At 40.6% G+C, this 16055-nt stretch overlaps 1 protein-coding gene and 1 pseudogene across 4 annotated transcripts in view; one reads left to right on the top strand and one right to left on the bottom strand.

Moving 5' to 3' along the window:
• Positions 1-16055, top strand: part of CDIN1 (CDAN1 interacting nuclease 1) — a 249917-nt gene that overhangs the window by 95161 nt on the left and 138701 nt on the right. The window lies entirely within an intron of this gene.
• LOC308257802 (folate receptor alpha-like) lies at positions 13571-14325 on the bottom strand (annotated as a pseudogene). Its single transcript has one exon. The product of its transcript is annotated as a folate receptor alpha-like (transcript).

The raw sequence follows: 16055 nt of genomic DNA, 5'->3' as shown, positions 1-16055 counted from the left end.
CTGGCTAAGTTCATATCTTGGCTCCACCACTGACTAGGAATGAGACTTTGGGCAAATTATTTAAATTTCTAGTGACTCAGTTTTTTCATTTCTAAGATGGTGATAGTAATCTTATAGGTACATTCTGAAAATTCAATGAGTTAGTACATATGAAGGGCTTAGAATGGTGCCTGACACGTGTAAGCACTCAGTCAGTGTTAGCTGCTGCTCCTTTTTAGAAGTGGACCTTTCTGAATCTTCAACTGACTTTATACAACTATTAAACTAGTATTTCTGAGATTTTAGAAATTTGGGTACATTTACAGTTTTTGCCATATTCACATAGCACCACACATCTATATATATAAAAGCTCAGTGACTAGAATGGTGGAACAACCAGAAAGACTGGTGGCTATGACGCGCACTGCAGCAGCCAACGGGTCTGATTCTGGCCCCAATCAGATCCCCCCCAGTTGTCCCGGCCCCCAATCGCCACCCCAACCCTGATCAGGGGCAGGGTCAGCCACCAACCACCCGCGGCCCCTCCCCAATGCCGGCCCTGCCGATGGGCCTCAATTGGGGTGGGCCGGCCAGAACCCACTTGTGCACAAATTCATAAACTGGGCCTCTAGTCTATAATAATAAAAGCATAATATGCTAATTAGACCAGACGTCCATCCAGACGACCTTCCAGATGAAGCTGGAGCTGCGAGGGAAGCCCGGGTCCCGGGTGCCAGAGGGAAGCTGGTGCCAGCAGCCAGGGGAAGGAAGGCCTACTCTTTCATGAATTTCATGCATCAGGCCTCTAGTACTAATAATAAATATACAATATTTACTTTATACTTTTAAAAATGTCATTTAATTACGTTTTTAAAGGAAATTAATACATTTACTTTAAATGATAAACTAGAATTTCTTGTCATAAATAAAAAGTATTTATTAAAATAATACATAATTGTTAAAGAAAAAATTGTTTTGCATACTACTAAAGTCATCTCACATGTGTTAAGCACACTTTAGGAGATAAGGCATTAGATGTTGTCAACATTTAAATATCTATTGTGTCCTGTATCCTTTAAGTCTAAATTTTCTGAAAACAATGAAGAAAAAAGTATCCTCATTCATTGCGAGGAAAACTCAAATTAAATTAAATCTATTTGACTACCTAACCCTTGATATAATAGTAGGGAATATAGGCAGGGCTTGGATTTGAATAGTTTATTAATTCATTCAACAGTTTACTGAGTAAATTTTGTACAGAGCAATTTTGAGGTGAAAAGAGAGAAATATTTCTGCTTTTAAGCAATGTACCAGATATCCTGACACAAACGGTTCCCTAGTCCTCCATGTGAACCGTGCAGTCGCAAAGGGGGTGACATTTCATAAATAGATATGCTGTATAAGTGTGGCAATAAAATTTCATGGGGGGCAATTAAGAAAAAAATGTATTAAAGTCTACTTAGGTGGGCTATAATGGGAAAAAAAAAATTTAAGGTTAAAAGCATTGATGTAGACCAAATGTAGGGCCATATAAAGCCAAGCTTGAAATCTGAAACCTTAGAGCTTCAGAACCAGAAATAGACTTGTAAAAATTATTTCTTATCTCCTTGGGGTGACTACAAGAATGAGCCTAAACGTTCACTTAGAAGCCCCCAGATGCTTAAAGATAGCATTGAGGAAATGTGGCATCTTTTTAAAATACTATGCTAAATATTCCTTTTTCAGACTTTTTAAAATGTGTCATGGTTCCAAGTCTTCCCATTCTGATCAATCTCTGTCAACAGATCACAAAGCAATATTCTATCAAGTGCCAAATGATTGGTAGACACAATGAGTTCACTCCATTCCACAATAAGCATTGGAAAATTAAGGGGAAAATTTATGGGAGGAGGTGAGAATTGAACTGGGCTTTGAAGTTTTGGCCTGGGCCAAAAGAATATTCTAGATGTGGAGGATGGAGTTGAGGGTGGGTGGAAGAGGTGGAATTGAGTATAGTTCTGCCATTAATCGGGTGCTTAATAAATATTTGTCAAATGTATGTTTCCTGAATAAGAGTTAGTGGTACAGACTGATTATACCAGGTGTACCAGTTAATCGATTTTTTTCAATAGATGGAGTTACACATATGTTGATATATATGCGATTTGATATATATGCTATTTTGTTGTATTGACAGCAAGCTTCAAAACTTCATATGTCAAATTTGCTGAAGGTGTTAACATCATAGATATTTTTACACTTAAAAATGTCGAATTTTGTGCCAAAAAGAAATTTGCGGAAAGTTTTAATTCATTATTTTGAAGGAAAAGTTATCGTATACTTCGGGGAGCTTATGGTGAACATGCTCCATTTCAAGATACTTGTGAATGCTGGTTTAAATGCTTTAAAAGTGATGATTTTGATGTGAAAGACAAAAAATGTCCAGGTCAACCAAAAAAGTTTGAAGACCAACAATTACAAACATTATTGGATGAAGATGCCTGTCAAACTCAAAAATATCTTGCAGAAAGATTAAACATTGCTCAGCAAACAATTTCTAATGGTTTACAAGCAATGGGAAAGATTTTAAAGGAAGGAAAATGGGTGCCACATCAACTGAATGAAAGACAAATGGAAAACCAAAAGTCATCTGTAAAATGTTGCTTCAATGGCACGAAAGAAAGTCTTTTTTTGCATCAAATTGTGACTGGTGATGAAAAGTGGATTTATTTTGAGAATCCCAAAGGCACAAAATCATGGGTTGATCCAGGTCCAACATCAACATTGACTGCAAGGGCAAATCGCTTCAGAAAGAAGACAATGCTCTGCGTTTGGTGGGATCAGAAAGGTGTGTATTATGAGCTTCTAAAACCAGGTGAAACCGTTAATACTGATCGCTACCAACAACAAATAATCAATATGAACCATGCTTTAATCGTGAAATGACCAGAATGGGCCAGAAAACACGGCAAAATAATTTTCCTTCATGATAACGCATCATCACATACTTCAAAACCAGTTAAAAAAAAGTTAAAAGATCTTGCCTGGGAAATATTAATGGACCTGCTGTATTCACCAGACCTTGCTCCTTCAGATTACCACTTGTTCCAATCGATGGAACATGTACTTTCTGAGCAGCACTTCAAAACGTACGAAGAAGATGAAAATTCAGTCTCTGAATGGTTTGCCTCAAAATAAGAAAAGTTCTATTGGGACGGTATCCACAAATTAACTGAAAGATGGGGAAAATGTGTAGCTAGCGATGGACATTACTTTGAATAAAGCACTTTTGATGTTTCTCTTTGATTACATGTTTTCTTTGATTACAAAATCCACATTATTAACCGGTAAATGTGGTAGAGCTGTAAGTTGCCTGAGACAAGAATCTGTCGGTGTGAATCCTCATGCTTTGGAGATATTGTCCTCTTGCCCTTACCTAATGCTTTTAAATTTGATGACTAGTTCAAGATTATGTGCTAGTTAGAGAGCAGAATTTAATGTGTCCCTATAGGATTCCCTAATGTTAAAAGATGTTTCTTATTCATATTGTCAAATGGGATCAGACGGCTTTAAAAATCACTTCTGTGCAGTGGGAGAGCTAGTGGGCTGCCTGAAATTCTTGAGGAATAGTTCCAACTGTGCAAGAGTAAGTAGGCTTCTGTGGGCCACTGGCAATATCGAAATTATCCAGAGAAGACTAACAGGCCAACTCCTGTGGAGATCTAACTTGGGGCTTTCATGACCTTGATGTCCAAAGGCCTTAAACCAGCATTCAAACAAAAGATTACATTTTAGCCGGTATTTTTAGGCTTTTCTCAGCCTCTGGAGCAGCCACGTGAGGAGGCAAATCTCTGAGAGTACGTTGGGAATGCTGCCAACAGCAGCTGCCTTCCCCATCCAGCTGTTCAACCACAGGGATTGTTTTTTCTTCAGTGGAGGGAGAAGTAGGTTCTAACACCCTCCATCTGTCTGCACGTGACTTTTCTTTCACTATGGCCTATCTTGTCTCTATCCCTGTACAGTTTTCCCTCACTTCATCCTGCACTCCTGACTGCTGCCACCGAATATACCATCAGCCCCATGTTCGTTCACTTATCATGCTTAAACCTATTTGAGGCCTTGACTCAGGGTCTCAAATATATATGGTCTTGTGTTTGTCTTGGTTTAGCTATAACCTAGTCAAAATGCATTCTTTGCAGTGGGTAGGACTTGTAGGACCTTAAAAGTGCAGAGGGTTCACCTGTTTATTTGCCTCTCTTCCTTTCAGCAGTAGTTGGCCACTTACCTGAGCTGAGGAAAGGAAGAGTTATAAAAATGGGTGTGATGTCAGTGCTTTTATTTTTGGGGGATGGCGGGGGGGGGGGGGTCTTCACTTGCTTGATTGCTGGTGCTTGAAATGTCCTGAGTTAGGGGAGAAAATCCTTTTCTTATCTTCTTATCTTTGATATAGGTAAGACTTAAAATACACCCCCCCCCCTTTTCATGGTGTGATAACACTTAAGCTAATGTACAGAAACGTGTAAGAGACTTCCACCAGGTTTTTTTCAGAGAACAGTTTTGATGATGGATTGTGTACTGGGGTCATAAAGGGGTGGAGCAGGGAAGGCTAAAAGAAGGGATAATCCAGCATTATCAAATTTTGCCTGTTGAATAGATGCACTTCTGGCTGTCTCTCCAAGGCTGTGGCAAAGTATACTTGGTTAGGGCAGGCTCCTGACTCAGTACACATCTTATAAAGTCTTTCTATTTTTACTCTCTTGACAATGGAAAATAAAGAGTGATCTATTTATTGATAATGCAATGTCGGGATGCATAAATCAGGCCACACCATGATCTAACACGAACCAAAGCAACAGTGTAACAGCTGTGAGAGCCCAAGCCTGAAATGGCTTGTTAAGTGCTCTTCCTGTGCTATTTTACTTCATCTCCACAAGAACCCTGCAAAGTGCCAGTGCCATGCTCCTTTGCAGATGGGGAACTGAGGGCCACAGACATTAATTAACTTGTTGAGACAACATAGCTAGTAGATGGAAGAGCCCGGCCTCAAACCAAGCCTGCATGATTCTAGGCTGTGCTCCATAACCACTGTTCCACGTTGCCTCTCCATTTCAAAGTATGATACTGCATAGCAATCTGAGTTCACCTTTCTTTTAGAAAGTATGTTTTTTTTCTATTTTTAGTTTTGGTTTAATAAATTTATTGGGGTAACATCTATATATATATATAAAGCCAATGTCCCTAATGTTATAATGCCGTCACGACCAAATGAGCAGCAATTCTTGCGGTGGGCGGAGCGGGACAGGGCGCGAGCTACTAGCAGCGGAGAGCTACAAGCAGTGGAGAGCTATGAGCGCCATAGGGCGGGGCAGCGAGCTACGAGTAGCAGAGAGCTAAGAGCAGCGGAGGGTGGGGCAGCGAGCTATGAGTGGCAGCTCTGAACAGCAGAGGGTGGGGCAGCAGGCTATGAGTGGCGGAGAGCTATGAACAGCGGAGGGCGGGGCATGAGCTACGAGTGGTGATGGGTGGGGCAGCCAGCTGAGGCAAGCAGAAGTGGAAGCGAGCTACTCAAGCACGCTTTCGTGCGCCGGGCCTCTAGTTGGTTAATAAAATTATATAGGTTTCAGTGTACAGTTTCATCATACATCATCTATATATTGTATTGTGTGTTTGCTATCTCAAGTCAAGTCTCCCTGCATCACCATTTATCTACCCCTTTCCCTCTGGTAATCAACATACTGTTGTCTGTGTCTATGAGTTTTGTTTTGTTTTATTAATCCCTTCACCTTTTTCACCCAGCACCCCCAAACATATTACCCTCTAACATGTCAGTCAGTCTGTTTTCTGTATCTATGAGTCTGTTTCTATTTTGTTAGTTCCTTTTTTTCATTAGACTCCACATATGAGTGAAATCATATGGGACTTACCTTTCTCTGACTGGCTTATTTCACTTAATGTGATAGTATCCAGGTCCATCCATGCTGTTGCAAAAGGTAAGATCTCCTTCTTTTTTAGGGCCAAGTAGTATTCCATTGTGTAAATGTACCACAGTTTCCTTATCCACTCATCTACTGATGGACACTTGGGCTGCTTCCAAATCTTAACTATTGTAAAGAAATCCTGCAATGAACATAAGGGTGGATATATTCTTTTGAATTAATGTTTCAGGTTTCTTCAGATACATTCCCAGAAGTGGAATCTCTGGGTTATAAGGCAGTTCTGTTTTTAGTTTTTTGAGGTAGCTTCATACTGCTTTCCACAGTGGCTATACCAATCTGCATTTTCTTCACATCCTCGCCAACACTTGTTATTTGTTGCTTTTATTGATGATAGCCATTCTGACCGGTATAAAGTGATATCTCATTGTGGTTTTAATTTGTATTTCTCTGATGACTAGTGGCATTGAGCATCTTTTCACATGTCTGTTGGCCATCTGAATGTCCTCTTTGGAGAAGTGTCTTTTCAGGTCCTTTGCTTATTTTTTAATTGGATTGTTTGATTTTTTGAGGGGAGGTGTTGAATTGTATAAATTCTTTATAAGTTTTGGATATTAACCCCTTATCAAATGTATCATTGGTGAATATGTTCTCCCAGTCAGGGGGTTGTCTTTTCATTTTGTTGATGGTTTCCTTTGCAGTGCAAAACTTTTTCGTTTGATGTAGTCCCATTTGTTTATTTTTTATTTTGTTTCTCTTGCCGGAAGAGATACATCAGAAAAAAATATTCCTTTGAGAAATGTCTGAGATTTTATTGCCTGTGTTTTCTTCTGTTTTTTTTTGTTGTTGTTGTTGTTTTGTTTTATGGTTTTGAGTCTAACATTTAAGTCTTTAATCCATTTTGAATTTGTTCTTGTGTATGGTATAAGAAGGTGATCTAGTTTCACTTTTTTGCACAAATTTGTTCAATTTTCTCAGCACCACTTATTGAATATCCTTACCCTATTGTATATTCTTGCCTCCTTTGTCAAATATTAATTGCCCATAAAGATGTGGGTTTATTTCTGGGCTCTCTATTCTGTTCCATTGTTCTGTACATCTGTTTTTATGGCAGTACCAAGCTGTTCGTTATTACTATGGCCTTGTAGTATAATTTGATATTAGGTAGAATGATTCCTCCAACTTTGTTAATTTTTTTTCTGAAGATTGCTGTGGCTATTCAGGGTGTTTTGTGGTCCCATGTAAATTTTTGGAATACTTGTTCTAGTTCTATGAAATATGCTGTTGGTATCTTGATAGGAATTGTGTTGAATATATAGGTTGCTTTGGGTAATAAGGATGATTTAATGATGTTAATACTTCCAATCCATGAACACGGTATATGTTTCCACTTATTTGCATCTTTTTCAATTTCTTTCTTTAGTGTCTTATAATTTTCCAAGTGCAGGTCTTTTACATCATTAGTTAAATTTTTTTAACTAAAAAACTTTATTTTATTTTATTTTATTTTTTATGCCATTGTAAATGGAGTTGTTTTCTTTAGTTTCCCTTTCTGATAGTTTATTATTGGTGTATAAAAAAAAAGCAACTGATTTCTTGATATTTATTTTGTATCCTGCTACTTTACTGAATTCATTGATCAGTTCTAGTTTTTTGATGGAATTTTAAGGGTTCTCTACATACAGTATCATGCCACCTGCAAATAATGACAGTTTTACTTTTCCCATTTGGATGCCTTTTATTTTCTTCTTGTCTAGTTACTGTGGCTAGGGCTTCCAATACTATGTTGAATAACAGTGGAGAAAACCAACATCCTTGTCTTGTTCTCCATCTTAAGGTAAACAGTTGTAGTTTTTGCCCATTGATTATGACATTGTTTGTGGATTTGCCATACATGGCTTTTATTACATTGAGGCATGTGAAGAATGGCAGAATAGTTTTGGAAAAATAAAAATAAAATTTAGAAATGGAATAATTGTCTTTGAAGTTAAAAGCTCATTACATGAGTGAAGTATTAGATTAGAAGAATTAGATTAGAACAAATATTAATGAATTATATGATGGATTTAAGGAAAACACTTTTAGTATAAACACAAGAGAAGAAGAGAGCAGGAAACATAAGGGATAGAATAAGGCCTCCCAATACATCTCATATAAGAGTTGAAGAGTGACTGAATGAAGGAGGCCAATGCTATAATGGCTCAAAATTTTAAAAACTTGTTTAAGTCTTTTATCATTAGGTTCATGAAACATAGCTAATTCCAAAGAGGTTAAATAAAAAGTGCCACACTTAGGTGCACAGCGATGAAACTATTGAATATCAAAGAATAATCTAAAAGGAACCAGAGATAATAGACAAATTACTTATGTAGGGATTACTGTCAGATTGATAGTGGAGTTCTTATCAGTAACAGTTATTAATAAAAGGAATATACAAAAAAATAGATATTAAGAGACAGTGGAATTATATCTTCAAAGGGTTGAAGTAAAATGACAGTCTATTATTCAATACCCAGCTATATTATCATTCAAGAGTGAGAATGAAGTAAAGATATTTTCAGGCAAGACAAGACTAAGAGATTTTACTACTCAGTAATCCCAGCTGAAATAACTAATAAATGTGGTGCATTGGTAGCAATATCCAATTTTTAGATCTTGAATCAGAAAGTGGAATTTAAGAAGCAATGCTGAAAAAGGAAATTGGTGACATGCTGATAAAACTAAATAAAAACAAGCATTGGATGTTTTAAAAAATGGAAAGAGCCTATATTAGTCAAGGTTCTCCAGAGAAACAGAATGATAGGGTGTATATGTTGTGTGTGTATATGTATGCATGCGCGTGTGTGTGTGTGTGAAGAGAGAGGGATGGAAGAGAGATTTATTATAAGAAATTGGCTTCCAGAGAAACCAAGATGGCGGCATATGGTAAGCATCTAAACTGCTGCCTCGCACAACAATTTTAAAACTACAACTAAAAGACAGAACGGACATCATCCAGAACCAAAGCTGGCTGAGTGGAAATTCTACAACTAGAAGGAAAGAGAAAAGCTCACAGAGCGTCAGAGGAGCTGCAAAGGGCTGAGGTACGGAGACACGCATGCAGAGAGGAAGGGTGGCTGAGTGCCTGGCTGGCTTTCTCTGGCGGGAGAAAGAAGGAAGCTCCTGACTGCACTGAACCCCAGTTCCGACTGCACTGAACCCCAGTTCCGGGCGAGACCCTGTAGACCCAGGCTCATACGGTGGGAGTCTGGACTGTCAAGTAGAGAGAAATGCACACGGAAACTTGGGGGAGCCGCGGAGGGCAGGGGTCTGGGGCACGCGCGTGCACGAGTGCGCGCAGAGAGGACTGACTGCTGAGGTTGCCGCTGGCTTTCCCTAGTGGGAGGGAGTTGGAAACTCATGACTGCACTGAACCCCAGTTCTGACTGCGCTAAACCCCAGTTCCGGGCAAGCCCCTGGGGACCCAGGCTCTTACGGGGGGGAATCTGGACTGTCAGGCAGAAACTCAGGGGAGCCGTGAAAGGCAGAGGTCTGGAGGCACGCATGCAAGGGCACGCAGAAAGGACTGACTGCTAAGTGTGCCGCTGGCTTTCTCTAGCTGGAGGGAACCGGAAGCCCCCGCCTACACTGAACTCCAGTTCCTGGCAAGAATCTGGGAATCCAGATTCATTGGGGGAGAAACTGGACTGTCTGTCAGTGGGTAAAACTCAAGGGCGACTTTCTCTCAGAGGTGCTGGCAGCGATTACCAAGGGACACTGAGAACAGGGGCCTCATAGGACAGGGCTGACAGTTAGCCAAGACAGTCTGCTCAGCCCTGAGACTCTGCCCCGTCAAAGCTGAGCACAGAGTCTTTTGCAATTTTGCAAGTCTTGTCTCATAAAGCTGTCTCCAGCACTGAACTTCTCCCAGCGTAGACACAGCTGATCCTCACAGCCAATTGGCCTGGAGGTCAATTCCTCCCAGTGATACCAACAACAATCAAGACTTAACTACAAGGCTGTACACACAGTCCACAAAGGGGTGCACCAAGAGTGTCCACCTCAGGTAACTGGGGAGGCTGAGCCACTGGGCCCTATGGGACACCTAGCACACAAAGCTACCCTACCAACTCAGGGAAGCAGCGAAAATGCGGAGACAAAGAAACAGATCACAAATGAAAGAAATGGAGGAAAACAAACAACTGGATATAGAGTTCAAAACCACGGTTATAAGGTTTTTCAAGAATTTTCTAGAAAAGGCCGATAAATTTAGTGAGACCCTCGAGGATATGAAAAAGGACCAACTAGAAATTAAACATACACTGACTGAAATAAAAAATATTATACAGAGACCCAACAGCAGACTAGGGGAACGCAAGAATCAAGTCAAAGATTTGAAATACAAAGAAGCAAAAAACACTCAACTGGAAAAGCAAAAAGAAAAAAGAATCCAAAAATTTGAAGGTAGTGTAAGGAGCCTCTGGGACAACTTCAAGCGTACCAACATCAGAATTATGGGGGTGCCAGAAGAAGAGAAAGAGCAAGATACTGAAAACCTATTTGAAGAAATAATGACCGAAAACTTCCCCCACCTGGTGAAAGAAATAGACTTCCAAGTCCAGGAAGCGCACAGAACCCCAAACAAGAGGAATCCAAAGAGGACCACACCAAGACACATCATAATTAAAATGCCATGAGCAAAAGACAAAGAGAGAATATTAAAAGCAGCAAGAGAAAAGCATTTAATTACCTACAAGGGAACACCCATACGATTGTCAGCTGATTTCTCAACAGAAACTATGCAGGCCAGATGGGAGGGGCAAGAAATATTCAAAGTGATGAATAGCAAGAACCTACAACCAAGATTACTCTACCCAGCAAAGCTATCATTCAGAATTGAAGGTAAGATAAAGAGCTTCACAGATAAGAAAAAGCTAAAGGAGTTCATCACCACCAAACCTGTATTATATGAAATGCTGAAAGGTATTCTTTAAGAAGAGGAAGAAAAAGAAAAAGGTAAAGATAAAAATTATGAACAACAAATACATATCTATCAACAAGTGAATCTAAAAATCAAGTGAATAAAAAAATCTGAGGAACAGCATAAACTGGTGAATATAATAGAATCAGGTGCATAGAAAGGGAGTGGACTGATCATTCTCAGGGTGAAAGGGGTGTGGGGGCTGTGGGAAGAGACTGGACAAAAATCGTACACCTGTGGATGAGGACAGTGGCGGGGAGGTAAGGGCAGAGGGTGGGGTGGGAACCGGGTGGAGGGGAGCTATGGGGGGAAAAAAGAGAAACAATTGTAATAATCTGAACAATAAAGATTTATTAAATTTAAAAAAAAAAAACTCTAATTCTGCTCTTTGAAAAAAAAGAAAAATAGAAATTGGCTTCCATGATCGTAGAAACTGCTCATTCCTAAGCTTTACAATTAGCAAGCTGGAGATTCAGGAATGCCAATGGAGTAAGTCCAGTCCAAAGGCCTGCTGGCTTGAGACCCAGGAGAAGCCAGGAAAATACTAATGCTCCAGCATGAAGGTCATCAGGCATAAAGACTTCTTTTCTACTCAGTCTTTTTGTTCTAGTCAGGCCTTTAAATGAGCAGATAAGGCCCACCCACGTGAGGAGGGCCATTTTCTTTACCCAACCTACTGATTCAACTGTTAATCTTATCCAGAAACACTCTTACAGACACAGCCAGAGTAATCTTTGACCAAATGTTTAGGCCTCCTTTGGCCCAGTTAAGTTGACATAAAGTTAGCCATCACAAAATTAACTGGGAAATTGTTTCTGTGGACAAGTTGTTTGGACAAAAGTAATAAATACAATAACATGTAGGTTGATCAAGGAGTTGGGGCTTCCTGATTGGAGTAAGTGCATTCTAAGCTGTTTAGAATATTTTTGGAGAGAACTTCTAAAGAAATAGACATAAATTGTATTATTTGCAAGTGAATAAAAAGAGAAATGAGGAATAAAGAAAATATAATCAACTTGAAGATGGTAGTAAATGGGAAAGAGAGAAGGGACAAGAATGGTTAGCAGAACATCCTATCTAATAAAAGAGTAATATGCAAATTGACCATCATTCCAACACACAAGATGGCTGCCCCTATGTGTACACAAGATGGCCACCACAAGATGGCCAGCAGGGGAGGGCAGTTGGGAGGGACCAGGCCTGCAAGGAAGGGCAGTTGGAGGCGATCAAACCTGCAGGGGAGGGCAGTTAGGGGTGACCAGGCTGGCAAGGGAGGGCAGTTAGGGGTGACCGGGCCTGCAGAGGAGGGAAGATGGGGGCGACCGGGCCTGCAGGGAAGGGCAGTTGGGGGTGACCAGGCCTGCAGGGGAGGGCAGTTAGGGGCAAACAGACTGGCAGGGGAGCAGTTAGGCATCAATCAGGCTGGCAGGGGAGTGGTTAGGGTGTGATCAGGCTGGCAAGCAGAAGCGATTAGGGGCAATCAGGAAGGCAGGCAGGTGAGCAGTTGGGAGCTGGCAGTTCTGGATTGTGAGAGGGATGTCCGACTGCCCATTTAGGCCCAATCATACCGGGATCAGGCCTAAATGGGCAGTCGGACATCCCTCGAGGGGTCCCAGATTGGAGAGGGTGCAGGCTGGGCTGAGGGACACCCCCCGCCCCATGAATGAATTTCGTGCACCGGGCCTCTAGTGGGAAATAAGAGGGTAGACATAATTCTGAATGTGTCAGTTACAAGTAGATAATTTCATATCTAGTTTGGAAAAAAATTAGTAGCAATATAGATTTGAATACTACAACAAAAAATCTTGAGCTCAGGCTGGGTGGCTCAGTTGGCTGGAGCATCATTCCCTACACCAAAAAGATTTCAGATTCAATTCCTAGTCAGTGCACTTACCTAGGTTGCAGGTTTGCTCCCTGGTTGGGGCAACTACAGGAGATTGATGCTTCTCTCACATTGATGTTTCTCTCTCCCTCTTCCTCTCCCTACCCCTTCCTCTCTCTTTAAAAATCAATAAAAACATATCCTTAGGTAAGGATTAAAAATATATATATTGACCTCCTTGATATACCTGAAACCTGTACCTCAGAAATAGGAGATTCAGTATTTTTTTAAAATATATTTTCATTAATTTCAGAGAGGAAGGGAGAGGGAGAGAGAGATAGAATCATCAGTCGTGAAAATCATTGATCTGCTGCCTCCTGCATGCCCCCTACTGGGGATTGAGCCCACAACCCAGACATGTGCTCTTGACTGGAATCAAACCTGGGACCCTTCAGTGCTCTATCCACTGAGCCAAACTGGCTAGGGCGATTCAGTGTTTTTTTAAAGACACAAAACATTTGTAAAAATTGTTTGCATATAAAAACAAAAAGGAAGTAAAATATCCCAAAATTAACATAAACATTACATACTTTGACCATAATGTAATCAACTTAGAAATATAAAAAATTGAAATACTTTTTAAAATAATTTATTGATCAAAGATGAAATTATGGAAACTATAAAATGTTTATAAATGACAACAAAACTTTTGGCATGTAGTTAAAGCAGAATTATAAAGTAGGAAAAATTATAGAGATTATTTTATTTTATTTTATTTTATTTTTTTTGACGGGGTAACTAGTTTATTCAAACTGTTGGACAGAGCTTCCACCATGGGAGCTGAGCCTTGGAGCTGAACAGGGTGGGAATGACCAGGTATCAGAAGGTAAAAGGAGCTTAGCTGAGCAGCAAGAGCAGCATTAGGGCCAGGCCAAGCAGGAACGGCCAGGCCCCATGAAACCCAGCTCCATTCATGGCCTCAGCATAGAACCTGGCCACCTCCTCATTGGGGTTGCCCTGGGCCAGCTCAAACCACATCTGGATGCAGTGGCTACTGCCTCGGCTATAGTTGCTGACTTTGTAGGAGTAACTCCAGATTTCATTGCACAGAGCAGCAGGCGTGGGGAAGTAGAACTGAAAGCGCTGGCAGGCAGCCTTCACTGGGCGCTCATTAGACCCTGAGGTCCAGTTCCAGCCCTTGTGCCAGTTACTTTTGCAGGTGTAGGAGGTGCGGCAGTCTTCCCACCAGCTCTCATAGTCCTCTTTGCACAAGGGTACATTCAGGATCCTCTCTTTGTGCCAACTCAGGTTCACCTCCTGGGTCCAGGGCTCCAGTTGGGGGAGCACTCATACAGGCAGGTGTCCTGGATGAAGTGGCGCTTGCAGGCAGGTTTCATCAGGCCACAGTGGTCCCAGTTGAATTTGTACAGGTAGGAAACATCTTTATGGCTTCCTTGCTTGCGTTGACAGAGCAGGCATTCTTCTTCCAGGGACTGCACTGCTCACGCAGCTTGTCCTCAGGGCTTGGCTTTTCCTTGTGATGCTTGGCATCCATGCAGACATTGAGAAGCTCAGTCCTGGGCCCAGCTGCCCATACTTCAGCCCCCCCACACCAGAAGGAGCCACAGCTGTGTTGTCATCGTTCGAGCCATGTCAGACCCTGAAGGAAGAGCTGTAGTCAGTGACTTAGAGAGATTATTATACTCAGTGAAATAAGCCAGTCATAGAAAGACAAATACCATATGATCTCACTTATATGTGGAATCTAATGAACAAAATAAACTGATAAACAAATTAGAAACAGAGGCATGGATACATGAAACAGACTGACAGCTGTGGGGAGGGGGGAGGAGGGACTAGATGAAAGAAGGTGAAGGGATTCACCAAAGAGCTTATATGCATAACCTATAGATACAGACAACAGTGTGGTGATGACTATAGGGAAGGGGATGGGGGGTCTGGGTGGATGTGGGTAAAGGGCAGGTAGGGGCGGGGTGAAGAAGGGGACATCTGTAATAGTGTCAACAATTTTTAAAAAGTATATGTTAAAATCAAACATTGAAAGTAAACTATGAAATCAACAGAATAAATGCCTCTGGCAGAGGTTAGGGAAAACAAGACTCCTGTCCATGAATGGTCAAGAAGATGGGTGAAAATTGGACAAAGGTAGGAACTGGCCCCAGGGATAGCTTCGATAAAAGGCACAGGCTTTCTTGAGTCCTCTCATCCCCAGCCCTCTCAAGATTGACCAATTGCCTTTCCTTATCTGGTTGATATTATTGTTCATCCCTTTTGCAGTTCCAAAGCTTCAAAATATGTGTGTAAAAATAAACATGCACTCTCTGGCTTCATCTGAAATGCAGGCATACTTTTTGCATGAATGTGGACTCAATGTATAGTTTTTACTATTCAGTTTTAAATGACTGACTTCCTCTCTCAAGCTTCCTTCAATTTGAATAGTGTTCTATTCAATACATTCAAAGTAATTTTTTAAGTTTATTGGCTATGATTCTTAAGTCTGATAAGCACACTATTCTAAAGTTTATATTGTGAGGAAAATTATGATGTCATCAGTTTCTTTTTTCTTTAATATTTCCCTTTCTTCCCTCATAAAATAAATGACCTAATTTTCTTATGTCCTAGAGTATTGTTCCTCTTCTTTTTTAAAAGGAGTCTTTGTTTCATTATTTTAGTTGGTTATGAGGTCTGTAATTTTCCATAGGATAACACTTTTGGTTATGCTGTTTGACCATTTAGATCAGGTGTGGGGAACATTTTTCCTGCCAAGGGCCATTGGGATATTTATAACATCATTCACAGGCCATACAAAATTATCCACTTAAAAATTAACCTGCTATCTTTGGTCATACATTTAATTAACTCACCCCTAATGCCTAATGATTTTGTAGGCCTTATATGGCCCTTAGGCCTGACGTTCCCCATCACTATATAGATTAACAGTTTTTCCTCACACGGTATGGGGTCTGGGAGTTAGCACTGTAGTGTCTTAGCGATGATCAGGTATAGGTACATGTGGAGAAGGTGCTATTGTTTCCTTGAGACACTGGGGGCATCATGGGTAATCTAAAAGAATGTGTCTGTCATTACTATCTGGTGACTGAGTGGCAAACTAGAGAGAGTAAATCCCCTGAGAAAAGGTGACCAAATGTCTGAGCACTGTTCTGGTCCCTCAGATTCAGTTAGGAAAACTGTGAGCTTACCACGTACATTACTATAGATTGAACACTATTGCTGCAATAACCTATTCTTTTACAATAAGACAATTTGCTCTTTCATATTCCCAGTGTTTGTACCTCTCATCCATGTTAATTTCCTTCAGCAATAATTTAGTCCAGCTTAAATGTATATGAAGTAAAAGCCT

Source organism: Plecotus auritus (genome assembly GCF_963455305.1).
Source record: "Plecotus auritus genome assembly, chromosome: 1".
Taxonomy (NCBI): Eukaryota; Metazoa; Chordata; class Mammalia; order Chiroptera; family Vespertilionidae; genus Plecotus; species Plecotus auritus.
Note: the sequence above shows the minus strand (reverse complement) of the source record. Positions and strands in the feature narration are given on the sequence as shown.